The 16,681-nt window shown below is 37.3% G+C and overlaps 1 long non-coding RNA gene across 1 annotated transcript; it reads left to right on the plus strand.

Moving 5' to 3' along the window:
- Positions 1 to 2,222: 2,222 nt before the first annotated feature.
- On the plus strand, positions 2,223 to 5,156 carry LOC118798828. The gene is made up of 3 exons (XR_005006081.1): positions 2,223 to 2,452; positions 3,894 to 4,007; positions 5,025 to 5,156. It is a non-coding gene; the product is annotated as an uncharacterized LOC118798828 (long non-coding RNA).
- The last annotated feature ends 11,525 nt before the right edge of the window (positions 5,157 to 16,681 follow it).

A 16,681-nucleotide genomic window follows, 5' to 3' on the forward strand; every position in this document is an offset into this window, starting at 1 on the left:
TTCATTATCTTAATATGGTCTGACTCTGACATAAAAAAACACCCATTTTATTGTATTTCGTCATCATGACGCTCCGGCTCTGCCAAAATGAAACTGTATTTGCAATCCTGTTTGCAACTGCATTTCCACTGTCAGCAAGGCAGTCCTGTCATTTAAGCGCTGTGGGTTTGGGGGATGTATCAAACGGGTTAAAAGAAGACGCGATATCAATTTGAACAGACACCAGTCACTGCCCCTTTGGATATGGGAGGCAAATCCAGCCAAAAAAGAAATTAAAATTAAAACAATAAAATGTAAATGCAAACCTCTTTTTGCCATTTCTTTTTCCAAACATCTGCGCAAATATCCTGCCAAAATTGAAAATGAAATGAAATATTTTCATTTGCAATTTCATTTTTCACATGAGCACGGGCCATTTGTGACAAAAATAAAAATAAATGTAAAACAGCTATTTGTCATTTCATTTTAGTCCTTATTCTGTTTTTTCATGGCCATATCTAAAATGAGAAAGCTAATAGAGAAAAGAAAATCCAAGCTTCACTTTGGCTTTGGCTTTTCTTCATGAAATGCAGAATACTAGTCAAAACTGAAATCAAAATGCAGTGTTCACGTTCTTATTTCTTTTTCACAGCAATCGGCTGCATATCTGACAAAATGAAAATGAAAATGCAAAACTGATAAATCAACAGCAAAGGTGTCAGAATGAAAAGGCAAACGAACATCAGCGCCATCTGCTGGAGATTTACTTTACATTTCCGACTTTTCGTTTTCGTTTTCAAACTGACCAACATGCAAATATATGTTAATTAGCACTAGGTGGGGCTACGGGGTACATTTTAGGACATCCTCAGACCTCCGAGTCAGAACGGCATCATTCCTCAAGCTAAACGACGTCTCTAGAAAAACCATCGTGATGACTCAGATCTGGTGAAACTGAACGTCAGACCAAACACCGTCAGAAAAAACTGGAAATGTTATACTGATATTTATATCGAGATACATAATAGTTTGTTAAGTTACACGAACCACTACATGCTCGACCAGTCTGCGTTTGGTCTGATACCTTTTCTCTGAGGCCGTTTGGTCTGACGGTGTTTGACTAATTCTGCATTTCACGAAGAAAAGCCAAAGTGAAGCTTGGATTTTTCTCTATTAGCTTTCCCATTTTAGATATGGCCATGAAATACCAGAATAAGGACTAAAATGAAATGACAAATAGCTGTTTTAAATTTTTATTTTTGTCACAAATGGCCCGTGCTCATGTGAAAAATGAAATTACAAATGTAGGTATTTTATTTCATTTTCAGTTTTGGCAGGATATTTGCACAGATGTTTGGAAAAAGAAATGGCAAAAAGAGGTTTGCATTTACATTTTATTGTTTTAATTTTAATTTCTTTTTTGGCTGGATTTCCATATTTGGAAGGTTCTCGTTTGAGAAAGTCTTCAGCGAGCCGCCCACAGCACACAGCGCTCCTGTCCACATTGATCCAGGTGAGTAAACGTTAGTTGGCCGTTTTAGGTAGGTTAGACCTTTTGCCATATACGAGTCACTAAGCTTACAACAAATCTTAAATTTTAGTATTATCGTTTGTTTATGAACAGAGAGTATATGTTAGCTAGCTAGCTAGCTAGGTAGTATTTTATACAGCTGCTGAAGCCGTCTTGCTCTAAGGCTAACGTTACAGTCGTGCTAACTACGTGAAACATAGCGGTCGGTGCTGCACGTCATTAACTTAGATTTAAAGATTTGTCTGTATTGCTGAATATAGCAAATTAAAACCTTATTAACGAAGGTAATGGTCATTTTATTTTCCTCAGTTCAGTGTGATTGATGGTGAAGGTCCTGATTAAAGCGAAGCTCGCTAGCTAATGCTGATGGTTCATCATGACAACACACGTTTTCTGACATTAGCTATTCCTGGATTTTTGCGCGGGCTCATTTGTAAAAGTTAGCTGTTAGCTATGTTGAGCTACATTAGCTATATTTATCTAAGCTTGTAGTCACATACATGAATAGCTCGAGGCTCATTTTAAAACTGCCAGGAGCATATTTTTACTTTGAAACGAAGTACCACAATTAATGATTATTTTACAATATTTGAAAGTAGTTAACCTAGCTTATGCAGCTAGGTCATTTGAGTAGCTAACGCTAGCTAGCTAGCTTATTTTTTTATACAGCTGCAGAAGCTACAGCTGTGTTTCTAGATGTTGGTAGGCAGGGGAAAATGTGGCAGTCATTCTAATACTTTGTTCTTTAGCTTTGGTTACAAAAGTTGAAATCATTAGTGAGTTTTTATTAGACAATGAAATGTTCTATTAGATAAGTTACTAAATTAACTGTAGCTGTATCTTCTTTTGCAAACAAATATTTGTTCCAGAACCTGACTGGATTTGTCTGTGTGCCACAACAACATACTGGCAGTAGTCAAATAATGCACACAAGTTAAAAAAGTAAGTATTATCGCAAACAGAATAGAACGTAATGTGTTGACAATTTATGTACAGTTTTCCTGGTTATCAGTTGCCATACTCATTTGATGACTAAGAACCTATCTAAAGGAATGGTTCAGCAAAATATAAAATTTAAACAATTTTCTGCTTACCCCCCATTGTATTCTTGTTGCCAAGACATAATTGGTATCCAAATTTTGTGTCTTTAGCAATGGAGCTGTGAAGCTAACATTTCTAACAAACACTAGAAGTTAATATTCACCTAAATCATTTCTGTAAATACTTCCTGAAAACATCTTTCAACCCTTTCAAACCACATCTATGTCTTCATTAAGGTGGCACAGACTTCTCAGTGTGTCATTTCAGTCAAATTTGATATTGGAATTTGTAAGGCATTTAGAAAAAGGCAAATAATAATACTGAGCTTTTCTGTGATGTTTCCTATGTTATATAGCTGCACTCTGTACTATTTACTACCCAGTTCCTTTTTTGGACTGTGCTTTATTCCTTTAACAAATAAACACTGACCAAAATAAGAGAGAGGCCTTTTAGTTCCTAGCAGTCTAGTATAGAGTTTAGAAATCTCATGGGTCTTAGGAGAATATATAAAATTATTCTGCTTTGGCTAGTTTGTCGCATCGTTGTTTCAGTATTCTGGGTCGAATACACAATACTCCTGCTTCTGGTGACAACCCCCTTATTCATAGTTCAAAGGTCACTCTTTCCATGTTGATATTCGATGTCTTTAGGGTTTTATTTTCAAATTGTCAGGGAGCCCTCGAGTTACACGACTGTTCTCAAGCCCACAGTGAACCGGAAGCCGGACCATTTCTTATTTTTCTTTTCAAAATAGACAGCATAAAGAAAAACTACTAAAGTTGACCAATGCGATTGTACAGCTGGACACGCTCTGTGCCCTCTCCCCAGACCCAGATACTTTTAAGAAAAGAACAGCTCCGCAATCTGAATTGAATTTAATTTGGGTCACATTGTCCTAGTCTTGCGTTTTCCTCTTTTTTTCTAAGAATGAATACTCAGTTCACTTTTTTGGTAATGTTTTAAAGGTGGGGCGTATGACCATATGAAACTTCACCTTTTTTTTGCTATTAGTTCCTCAAACTGCTCTGCTCCGCCATTTCTCATTAATTCTAGTTTAGGTTGAGTATTAAGTATTGGGTCTCGTCCTGCCCCCAACGCTACCCGGACAACCAACTAGCATTCGACTGACATGCAGCTCCGCAGATAAGCAGGGCTTATAGATTTAATAGGATCCTGTTTAATAGGATCCTGCCCATTTTCTATTTTCTCACATGCTTATTACTGATAACATGTTGGTTAAATGATGTGTTATTTTGTATTATGGTTAAAATTACCTTACACTGTACATTTTTTGGTGATTTTTTTTTTGTGTGTTTCGGTGGGTTTTGAAAATTTTTTTTAGCTGGAAATGAAATCTGGCAACCCTGCAGTCTTCACTATAAATTTTCAGATGTACATGATGTGATCTCTGAGAAGTATGCTTACCCATGAACTGCGTCTCTACGTTGCAACACAGGTACGTTTACATGCATCATCTCAGAAGTATAAGTCAGCCTTAACACCTGCTTCCACAGAGTCACATGAATCCAGCCACCCTATCTTTTTCAGACTGCCGCTAACATTGGACAGCTCAACATGCTAACTGCTAATTCTGTTACTTCAGCTAACATCGTGCTCGGTGATGAGGGAGAGGGAGTGCAGTTATGCTGTCTTGGACTCTTGGCCACAGATCAAGGCCTTCACAAAAAGATCAGGGAAGGAACACTTGCCAAGATCAGTAGAGATTTCAGGCTATCAGAGGATGTGATCTTGTTAGGGTTCATAAAGCTAACAAAGTGAAAATGAACCGAGACTTGATTTTGTTTCTGAAATTCTTAAGCAAATCCATTAAAGGAATACTCCCACATTTTTCAACCTAATCTCTATTCACTGTATCTGTAGCACACATAAGCGTTTCTATGTATTTAGAAAAGGGCAGAAAACTTGCTGACCTCAAACATGCTTAAAGTAGAAGCCAATGGCCAACAAAAAATAAAAAATATGTTTGCAAGGCCATAGAGGGGCCCATACCAACTTTAACTGATTTTCAGGATTATGCAAACTGTACAAGCAATCATTGTATTTCTACACAGAAAAATGGCTTCTGTCTCTGAGAATGGGGTTGAAATTCTGGTCACAGCTACCCACATCCACAGTAATGCAATACTGGATTTGTTCCCATTGGGTGTGGAGGGAGGCTTAATTTCTTCCATCCGTTAGATTGTATAGTTACAAGAGAAGAGTTCACATATTCCAGAAGCCTCTCCCAATGGTGGGTGATACTCATAATAATAGTAAAAGTACTAATCAGAATAAACTTTTTAAGTCAGCTTACATTTTACAGTAGAATCATCACTCTTACTGTGCTAGCAGTGGCATTCCTGCTTGAACATGTACTTATAAATAATAAATTATACATTTTAAAATGTACAAATTTTAAAAGAATGACATTTTCTGGCTGTTTTTAAATGAAGATGTTTTAATCTCACAACAGTTAGAAGAGTGCAGCATCCAGTTTCCCCGGCAGCTGTGGCAGCACCTGGTGGTAATGCCACCCTGGAGTGCTCTTTCTCTACCAGCAAAAGCCTCAATCTAACAAACCTCATCATTAACTGGCAGCACGGGGAGACGGTGGTCCACAGCTTTTATCTTGGCCAAGACCAGCTAGACAGGCAGGGACAGGCTTACAGAGGGCGGACACATCTGTTTAAGGACCAGTTACTGGAAGGAAATGCATCGCTGAGGTTAATCAGGATGCAGCCAGACGACGAGGGAGAGTACACCTGCTACGTCAACAATGAGCAGAATAGTACAACCAGAAGGCTAAAGGTCATATTGGCCGGTGAGTATGCTGAGCACCTCTGGTGAATATCAACTTGATGTCTTTTCTTTTGCCTCTTGTTCTGTACCAACAATCAAAATACAAATTTTTATTCTAGCACATGGGATTATCAGCACTCATCTGATAATCCCATGTCCTAGAATACAAATTTGAACGCTCCTCCTTGATTCCTGGTCTGACATGGAAAGACAGCTCGTTGGTCTGCACAGGCATAAAATTAAAGGCCGAATTCGACCTGTAACAGCGACTTTGAGACTCAGGCCTGACAGGTACTGCCAAATTAGGAGTCCGAACTGCAGCTGTGAAGCAGGCGCTACACTGTGTGTGATCATTTTGTTGTTATTTAATGTAATGACCAGTTTATAAGGTTTCACCAGTGAAGATGCCCTTGATTTGTTCGACTGTTGAATAGTTTCTTTTTAGTGATTTTCCTTTATTTTGTCAAAGGCATATTTCTTTAGTTAAACACAAGCCTCCTACTCCTACTGCTGCTGCTACCACTTCTACATGCCCGCACTAAGCACTAGTGTAACACTAAGCCCATTTCCATATATACAAATAGATAAATTAACAAACGGTTAGCTGATGTACTGTAAATGTAGTGACTTGTTAGTAACAGTGACTACCACGAACAGCTAATATTATGAAAAACTAGCCAGTTTGTGTACTGCTGATGATTTGATGCTAATGAATGCCCATTTGGGGTTCTACTAAGTAAATTCATTCTAACCCTGGATTCTCTCTATGATTTTACAGGGGTACATCACTATAGCACTAATACGGTGCTTCTGACCATTATAAATGGTGTACGTCATAAACATCATGTTTCATGAGCACACGCACGAGGATTAACCACAGCCTGAGTATGTAAACCTGAATTAATAGAGAAAGTCATTAAAACAACTCTAAACTGAATCTGCTTTGTGAGAAAGATCCCTGATTGACTACTTTGTTGTCCAACTAACAGCCAAACAAGTCAAGTCAAGTCAAAGTTTATTTATATGGCTCCTTTTACAACAAGTGTTGTCACAAAGCAGCTTTACAGAAAAATCCGGGTCCAAGCCCCCATGAGCGTCACCAATGGCGACAGTGGCAAGGAAAAACTTCCTAAGAGCAAAAGGAAGAAACCTTGAGAGGAACCAAGACTCAAAAGGGGAACCCATCCTCATCTGGTAGACACCGGATAGCAAACAGCATAATGACACACCAGTGATAAAAACCCAGAATATATTTTTATCTTTAGCTTTTTCCCTTGATGTTCTCTTTTTCTTTTCTGTTTTTCAGCTCCAGATGTGTATGTTCTTTTTTGAGAAATACCAGCCAGTTTCTCTCACTTGAGCATCTTAGACAACATCATGGTACAGTAATAACTCAAAAGTAGTATGGGGGCCCCCCTGGCGGCCTCAGAGCCCTGAGCAGCTTATTTTGTAGAGCTGGCACTGCTACTCGGTATAACGCACACCTGAGCCTGTCACGCCTGATGCTATACATGAACAACTGGCCTAAAGCCTGATATTTTGACAGGCCCCGTCAGGCTCGGGTTGGGTAGCAGACCTCTCATACAGGTATTTGCAAATGCACTGTATCAAGTGCTGTTACCAAGGTGTGAAGTACAGGAGGGTCTGGGACCCCCTAATTAAACTTTTGGACCCCCTGAATATCTCAAAGTCTAATTTCTCGTGGGTCTATGAAAATAAAACTTTTATGCAGTTATGCTGTCTGTTAGAAAAAATAGATGCTCATATACAAATTCAGGGAGAGGTCACTGTTTAGCCGCTTCACCCACCATCGGTGAGCTGCTGTTTTTGGTTTTAACTAACTAGAGATGCAGTAATGATCTGCCTCAGGGTGGTGCTGTAGCAAACTGGTTTACCCAGTTGGTCCTTCATAGCCTAGACACTTCTATCTACGTCCAGGATAACTCTGAAAAACTTCCCAGGTGGAAAGAACGAATTGTTGCTCATTTCTCAAACCGAAGACAAATGAGATCTGTATAAGATGTGTAAGATCTCAGTTAATGTTTGGAAGACTACATTACCAAAATAGCACAGAGCCTTTCAAAAAGAAGAAATGTTAAACCAAGCATGCTGTTGCCATTGAAGCTTTCATCAGTGCCTGCAAGTCAGTTTGCAACCATTGCAGAACTCAACTCAACCAAGAAGTTTGAGTTGTGTGAACTCTTGTGTCCTAGTTAAATCAGCTAAAGAAAAGCCATGTAATTAGTTACTATATTATTTTGAGTTGAGCTGACCTCTCATTTTGAACAGTGTGTGCATGTATGTCTTTAATGTAAGAGACAAGATAACAGAGTATATAAGACATTATCACTGTCATTCCCTGCTCAGGCGAGCACTCTGTTGCTCCACTCTTGGGCATAACTTCTAGGGCCACATTCCATCTTTGAGATAAACTTCACTTGAGATAAAGTTCACTGACTTTTGGTTTAAACTCCAGCAGAAATTTCCTAACATGTATTGGAAAGTTTTCCCAGAAGAGCAGTTGGTGATTAAATATGATGAGAAGAACACATAATACCATAATGCCATCTTCATTTGCTGTTCATTGTACCTTGACGTTGTATTTGACTAAGGGAGCAGCGCAAACACTAGATTAAGTTTGATCAAGGAAACAATGAAAGGAGGCAAAAAAGGATTTTGGGAGCAGACTATGTCTAAAATCATGGGTTAAAAGTGATCATAATGTAACAGTAATCATAAAACTGTTTTGTATTTTAAAGTGGAATGAAACCTTTTTTAAAATTTCTACATGATTAAATTATTGAGATATAAACAAAGTCATTCAGAGTAATTTGATATGAAATGGTGCATTGAAAAACTTACCAGCTCTTTACAGTGGTGATGAAAGGAACCAGAGGTTACAGTGTCTAATATGAGCAAATACTACTACGCAACAGACATCAGGCAATGTATTTGTGAATGTTCCATGTAATAACTCCCTGCGAGGGAGTTTTAAACTCTCATTAGAGTTTAATAGGCATGAAACTCTCCAGATGTCTATCACCATCACCGTGAAGACGTCTGACTAGAGAACAGAACTTTTCACTTCAGGCCTCTCTGAATGATGCCTTTGAATGAATTCTCCTTTAATCTCTTCTTTCTTTTTTTCAGCACTCTTTGATGAACCCCTCCTGTCTTTGCAGCCTACATGTGACAGCATCAATATCACCGCCACCTTGTCCAATGGTTTTCCTCAGCCTGAAATCAGATGGCTTGACTCCTCTGGTAGAGACATTCTTCAGTCATCCTCTGTTCAGCTGGACACCAGGGGGCGCTATTCGGTGTCTAGCACCATCAGCTTCAGGCTAAATGCCATAGAGACAATCACCATGGAAATGAAGTTAGAAGCTCTGAATCAGAGCTTCACTCGTTCGCTGCTCTTACACCCCCCTCCAGACCATTGCCAAGGTCAGTTGGTGACCACATGAGATGAGTATAGGATCTGAAAGATATTGGTTTGTTAAGGTTGGCTAATATTAAGGTTTCACGGATCGGTATGGGTGAAAATACCAATGATAAAGCACCATTTTTTTGATTGATATTACAATGAGCAAAGCTGCTTGTCTCTAGTAAAGCAATACATGACAAACTAGTAAACGTCAATACAAAGCACCAACATCGTTATCCCCTATAAATGGCCAGGAGCTGCCAGCAGGTCCAAACTTGTATTAAACACTTCTTTAACTTAAGAATAACTCAGACAGTTTGCATTGTTGTACATACGCACAAGACTTAAACCTGGGACTTTAAAGATTTAAAATAACAAAAAACTTGACAAAAATGCATCCTCTAATTGGCCCCAGATGGGAAAACAATAACATAACCATAGCAATATAAATAAAGAATAAATCACTGACAATGAACAAGGTTGGGATGTAACAGAATACAAGTATCAGGTATGCATATTCAGAATAAAGAAATTTCACAACTTTATTCAGTCCAAGTTTCATTTTGTAAAGGTAGTATTCAGAATAGTTACTTCTTATATTTTTAGGAGAATACTTTTAAAATACGTACCCACAAAATTACAAAAACACATTATCAAAAACTCCATAAATTATTAGCACATTTATTAACAATTTAGAATCAGTGCAGCGCATGTAGCGAACATGTGAATTCTAAAGAGAACCTTAATTAACAGCTTCTTTGCAAACACTAAATCTCTCACTAAAACCTGAGTAGACTGATAAATCAATATGATGATCAGTTATTAAACTCAGTGCTACTGAGCTCTGCTAAAGCCTGAGTAGACTGATAAATCAGTGTGATGATCCGTTATTTGTCTTAGTGTTACTGAGCTCTTTTGATGGATGATGAAATTAGTAATCTCTTCAGTAGTGGACATGTTTGCGAGTGTTAAGCTTAGCATCAGTGTTGTACTGGACTCCTGCTCAGGGGATTATGGGAGTAGTAGTGGACTGAAGCAGGCAAAAATTGAGAATTTTCAGAACTTCATTTAAATTAAATAAGCCATTTTTTATGAAACATATTAACAGAATAATTATCTGAAGGAAACCAGTAACAGCAAGGAACAGTTGCTGTTACTGGTTTAAGTAGGATGGAAGTGTTAGATTAACCAAAAGTATTAGGTTAACCAGTGATAACCGATGACAGATGTACATTGACCAGTGGGATACTGATTATCATTAAGATTGACCAAAGATAACTGATTACATGAGTATTTAAAGTAACCATCAAATCAACCAATAATTAACAGTGATGACTGATGATTACTGTTAGAGACCTGGCAGAGTGACAGTGAGTAATAGCTCATTGTAAACCCATGATAACTGTTAGAATTAAATCCATGAAAAGCCTCTCCTTTAACTACTCCCTTAACTGTTCAGTTATTCAGAAATGAACTAGCTTTACAAAATGTTCAGTGCAGATATACAGTACATGTTTAAGAATGTAGAGCAAATTAAAGCAAAAAAACAAACTTGTAAACCATGTTTAAATGAATGAAACCAGGGAAATATTTCAGTCACTGTATTCCATTAATTTTTTAAAAAAATCAGTAGTTTAAAGTAATTCTGAGTGCTTTGGTGTGAAATGACTGCAGAGAAACTCCCTGACCTGGATGTTTTTTAAACTTATGGTGGTGATAATCTGATGACAGCTATTTTGTGTATTTGGGTTCTATTTTGCTATTTTGACTAATAGTGCCCTGCATATACCTCTCCACTGTGAAAGTATTTTAAAAATATAGTGTAGGCAAAAATAACTTTTTGTGAGGGAGCTTTTAGAGGCATTCAACTCTTCAGATGTCATCACCACCACTGTGAACAACTTTAACTGTTAAGTTTTTGAGCATTTACCATCAAGCTACTCTGAATGACTTTGCTTTCATCTTGTCAATTTAATATTGAGTGTGGTCTTTTTGGTTTCAGATGATAAAAAAAATACAAATGAAATAAAAACGATTACCACTAACATTATCAATTAACAGAATTTTTAGGTCCCTAAAATTAGTATCAGCATTAGTGATAATATTTTCATATCAGTCGGGCAGTAGATAAATACAGCATGTAAAACTCCAACTTTTACACTTCATAATACCGTGACTGTACGTTTGAGTAAGGTAGCTGAGCAAACACTGCTTCCTACAAAGCAATTACTCTTCGATATATATATATACACTGTACCACACCAGGCAGTCTTTTTACTGTCATTCTTGCTTATCCTGAACTCACATTTGCTTATCCCTTGCTGAACATAACTGTTTGAGTTTCACCATCAGCTGACTTGGGGCCTTACATGGTTGTCAGTAGGCGAATGTGTTAGAACAACATTTGCAGAAGCTTAATAGAAAAAGCATCCTTAAACTTCCACCACCTCCACACATACATCATAAGAACAAGGTCAAACAAGACGTTCATTAAAAATCATGATGTATCTAAGCTGTCAAACAGGTTGGAAAAGGAAATTGAATGAAGAAATATGCAGCTGAGCAATATGAATGTTTTCTTTTCCAGAATGCTGTTCGACGCCCTTCACTTCACGGAATAGGACGGCCATAGCAACAGTGGTTACTCTCTTTGTTACTATCTTAATTTTGATGTTCGCTGTAAACAAATGGAAAACATCTCACGGCCAACAAGGGGGTGAAACGACTACGTGACTAAGCTTTTCCCAGATCAAATGTAAACCAACACATGTATCATGGATGTAGTCAATCTCCTTATACTCTCTTTACTGTCTTATCGAGAGTAAAATCCTGTTGTTACAGCAGTATCATTATCTCTGATCATGCCACCATATCTATGGCACTTATTTTTCCAGACAAGCCCTTTACTTCAAAATTGTCTTATTTCCCTCTTGCTTTCAGATAGTGTTTTTACACAGCACCTTGCTGACAATACTCAAATATTTTTTAGCCTCAATACTACTACTGTTTGGGAAGCTTTAAAGGCAGTGATTTTAGGTTGGACCATTTCTTATTTGTCTTTTCAAAATAGACAGCATAAAGAAAAACTACTAAAGTTGACCAATGAGATTGCACAGCTGGACACGCTCTGTGCCCTCTCCCCAGACCCAGATACTTTTAAGAAAAGAACAGCTCTGCAATCTGAATTTAATTTAGTCTCCACTCATCATGTGGAACAAATGCTTTTACATTCACGACAATCCTTTTTTGAACATTGCGATAAACCTAGTAAGATCTTAGCCTTCCATCTTAAACAGGAAACCGCGCAAAATTTCATATCGCAGATTTGTATGCAGTGTGGTACTCTCACTACAGACATTTTGGAAATTAATAATTGTTTTAAACACTTTTATTCTTCATTGTATAAATCTGATTCTACTCCTGACATACAGCAAATGGAGACATTTTTTGAAGGCCTTCCAATTCCTACTATAAATACTTCAGCCAAAGCTGAATTAGATTCACCTATATCTAAAGAGGAATTTATTTTAGCCAAGTTTTTGCCCTGTATATATATCTTGGATTAAGCTTTTGTATACGTTCCCCTTAGCTTCAGTGTACACCAGTGGGCTCTGTTCTAGTTTTTTCCCTCTTTTTCGTGGGACACGTCAGAGTGATCCCCTTTCACCTTTGATCTTCGCTATCGCGATAGGACCTTTAGCAAACGCTATTCGTACAGATCCTGGGATTTGGGGGATTAGTCTTGGAGGACTTGAGCATAAAATTACCCTTTATGCGGATGATGTGTTTTTATTTATGACTGAACCTGAGATCTCTTTGCCACATGTTCTTCATGTCATTAATATCTACAGTTTATTCTCAGGTTATAAATTAAACACTGCTGAAAGTGAATTATTGCCTGTTAATATTACAGCTAATGATGTACCTCAGAGCGCCTTGTCCTTCCATATTATCTCACACAGTTTTAAACATACTGGTATTATCCTGACTCATAAATATTCCGAACCTTTTAAATGTAACTTTCTATCGTTATTGTCTCGGGTAAAGGAAGATCTATCCCGCAGGTCCTCCCTTCCCCTGTCCTTAACTGGCCGAGTAAGTTCGGTTAAAATGAATATACTCCCCAAATTTTATATATTGTTTCAATCAATTCCCTTGTTTTTGCCCAAATTGTTTTTTAAAACTATCGACCAATATATATCTGATTTTATTTGGAACAACAATTATGTGGCTTACTGTTCCGTGGCTTAAATGCTTCAATACGTATTTGGCGCCAGTTTCGGCAACATTTTGGTCTTCAATCTCCATCTACCTTTGATGATAGATTCCGCTTTTCTTAGCTGGCACAGAGCTGGTATTAAGAAGATCAAAGATATGTATGCTGATAACACACTCTGTACTTTCTCACAGCTTGGTAATCGATTTCCTCCTCTTAAATCTCATTTTTTAGATTCTTGCAAATTCGGAATTACGTTAGAAATGTTTTTTACAGACTTCCCTAGCGCTCCTTCAAAATCACCCTTTGATGATGTTCTGGAAATAGATGCTAATGCCAGAAGCATTATTTCTAAATTATATAACCTCCTGTTTAAAATGGGATTCACCAATTCAAGCATATGTACACAATGTATAACTAACAAAACAGATGACTATTTTCATGCATTCTGGATTTGCACACCAGTTCACCGTTTTTGGGAAAATATAACCTCAAAATTATCTTTATATCTGGGGAGCAGCATTCCAATGTCACCCTCCCTATGCCTCCTAGGAGACCTCTCAGAAGTAGAATCATCAGTCAAAGTCCCATTACTTATAGCATTAACTATAGCAAAAAAAACAATACTGCTAAATTGGAAAGATAAAAAAAATATTTCTGTAACACAGTGGACTAATCTATTAACAAAACACCTATCTTGTGAACAAGCATCAGCTGCAGGCCACAACAAAATAGATGAATTTAATCTAAACTTTTCCAAGTTACTAAAACTATGTAACATGACATGAGTAGTAGTACCCCGATATTGAAAGTTTTTTTTTTTTCCCCTTTACTTATTTGAGAGTGTGTGAATGTATGCATATATGTATATGTATGTACATACATATATACACATATGTTATAAGGACATCTTGTATAATGCAACACACCATCAGTGTGGTGCTGTGCAAGGGCGTGGGATGCTGCGGGGTCCTTAGGGGGCTTCCCCTCCAGACCTGTTTGTCTGCTATGCCCTATCGCCTTCCTGGACAACCATTACCACCATCTGCCCCCCTCCCGTTACGGCAGAGCTCTGATGCCTCTTCAGAGAGAGCAAAATCAGCAGCTTTCACTGATAAACACAGAACAAAGGAATCCTGTGCGTAGTGGCCATCTCAGTAAGGCCACATGAGCACTTCAAAGGAATCCTGTGCAAAGTGGGCTTTTAAATAAGACCCGGAAAGTGGCTCTGATGCGATGTTCAGCCTGGGAAGCAGGTTGGGGCTGGGGGGGTGGGAGACAGAGACGAAGAGTATGGAGGAGACAGATAAAGGTTGGTGGGGGGTCCTTGGGGGCGCCCTGGCTCTCCTTTTCTTCTGCACAGCAAAGCAATATTGCGTACTTATTATTGATGTAATAGACTTGTATTTTATGTACAAAAATGTGGAATGGGTGTGTGTGTATATATGTGTATACATATATCTTACCACTTTATTTACTTCGTATACTGCCTGTCTGTCATTATTAATATCATTACTATTACTATACCTTCTTTTTTTTTCTTTGTGGCTTGTCTTGTCTCAACGTACTTGTCTGTGTCTTGTACAATATATTTGTTGTTAATAAAAAAAATAAATAAAATAAATAAAAATTATATAACCTCATATTCTCTTCAGCCCCTAACCCTGGTACTGTTATTAAACAACAGTGGGAAAAAGAACTACAGTTCACTTTTGAGGAAAATGATTGGGACAAGATAATTCGCCGTATCCATAGCTCTTCAATCTGTGCTAAACATAGTCTTATTCAGTTGAAGTTGGTTCATCGAACTTACTGGACAAAGGTTAAACTCACTAAACTTAATCCAGATCTTGATCTTTGTGATCGATGTTCCCAAGCTCCAGCTACCTTGTCTTGTATGTTGTTTAGGTTGATTGGGAGATTTGGGATGGCTTATTTGGTTAATTGTCGAGAATAAACAACAAAATCTATGCATGTATCTTGTTTCACATTTGTAAGCCTTTTCCTTCCTCCATACCCAATAAACAGAATGGAAAAAAAAAAAAAGATTTTCGATGATAATCAGAGCTATAAGTGATTTCATAATGACTGAGATTAAAAATGAACTTATAAAGAAACTGACATCCACAGTGCTTCATATTTGAAAACTGATAACCAAATCTAGCTAATTAAACAACAATTTTTGTGACACCAAATTCCAATAAACAGAAAATTATAGCTTATTATTTAAAAAAACTTCTATTTTTTCCACATATCCTAACTTTATGTTGTTCCAAAAATACTATGAACTGTGAATAAAGTATTGGTTTATCTTTTGGTGTCTAGTTTATAGCATTTCAGTCTACACTGTATGAGTTATTGAATGACAATTACTATTATGACAAGGGACCCCAAACTTTGAGCAACAGTGTATATCCAAAACTACCAGTGAACCTCCACATTAACCCTATTCAAGCTGGATTAGTTTTACCAGAGCATTCTGATTGGCAGACTTTTCCAAGCAGTTACCTGCTCTGCGCACCATTACTTAGCCTTTTAGAACAAGATGTAGTTGCTGGATTGAAAAAATGTTTGTTATTGTGAAGGCATAGCATCTATAAAAGTCATACAATAGTTTTTTCTAAAGCATTCAGTAGCTTTTAAGATGTTCTCATGTTTGGCATCGCATAACAATGTTTGACTGTAGCCCTGTTTTGAAAATTGCCTGCCCCTACAAATCACCAGTTCTTGGACATGTTTAGGAGGAAATGCACCAGACTCTGATTATAAACAGACTAACCTACATGTCTTCTGAGTTTATATATGTAATGTTGATAATGGGAAACTGTGGCAAAATAGGAACATATAATTTTAGGCCAAAACCTTGACTTAAAACTATTGTAAAACAATGTTATACATCAGGCCATGTATTTGTTTACATCTTTGAAAAATCAGTGCGATTCCCCTTCAAGCATGGTAGCAAAGTATAACTACTCCAGCCCCGAATTTTGGACTATTTCCACTAGACCATTAATCATGAAGAGTTTACACAGTGTGAAGGACAGCTGGCGTGTTGTATTGTGAAAGCAATGATGAATAAGTGTTAGAAGGCTATGTATGTATGTTTGGTTAGGTTTGTTTAAATTTCTGTATGTTTCAGTGTTTCTGTATGTACATACATTCCTCAACATGTATTAATGTATTTACCTTTAGTCCTACATTACATGCACTCCTAAAAAGAGAGAGTTTTTCAAGGGTTCTTCAGCAATGAAGATGGTTTTGTATAGAACAATGAACACTCAAATAACCCTTTGCATGATTAAAGGGTTGTTCTTCAGATTGATGGAGAATGTGCTGTAGATGGTTCTAGATAGAATCTTTTTGAAAATGGTTCTATATAGCACCCAAAAGGGTTCTTTTATTGTTACAACATCAACACTTCAATTTGTATGTGCATCTTATTCTTATTTAAAACTTGCTTATCTTCATAGGCTATGCTGAACTGATCATGGGCCATTCCAGTTTCCAACTATAGAACTCTGTACAGTCAGTAATGCAGAGTGTACTAGATAATCTGTTCTAAAATATCTGTCAATCGAAGCTATGATAACTGATTGGATTTAGATTAGTTAATAATTAGTTATATAATTAGTTAATGATTACATATAATTTTTTTTAAAACTCACCAAAAATAATAACATACCAGCCC

Source organism: Colossoma macropomum, unplaced genomic scaffold (genome assembly GCF_904425465.1).
Source record: "Colossoma macropomum unplaced genomic scaffold, Colossoma_macropomum, whole genome shotgun sequence".
NCBI classification, from domain to species: Eukaryota; Metazoa; Chordata; class Actinopteri; order Characiformes; family Serrasalmidae; genus Colossoma; species Colossoma macropomum.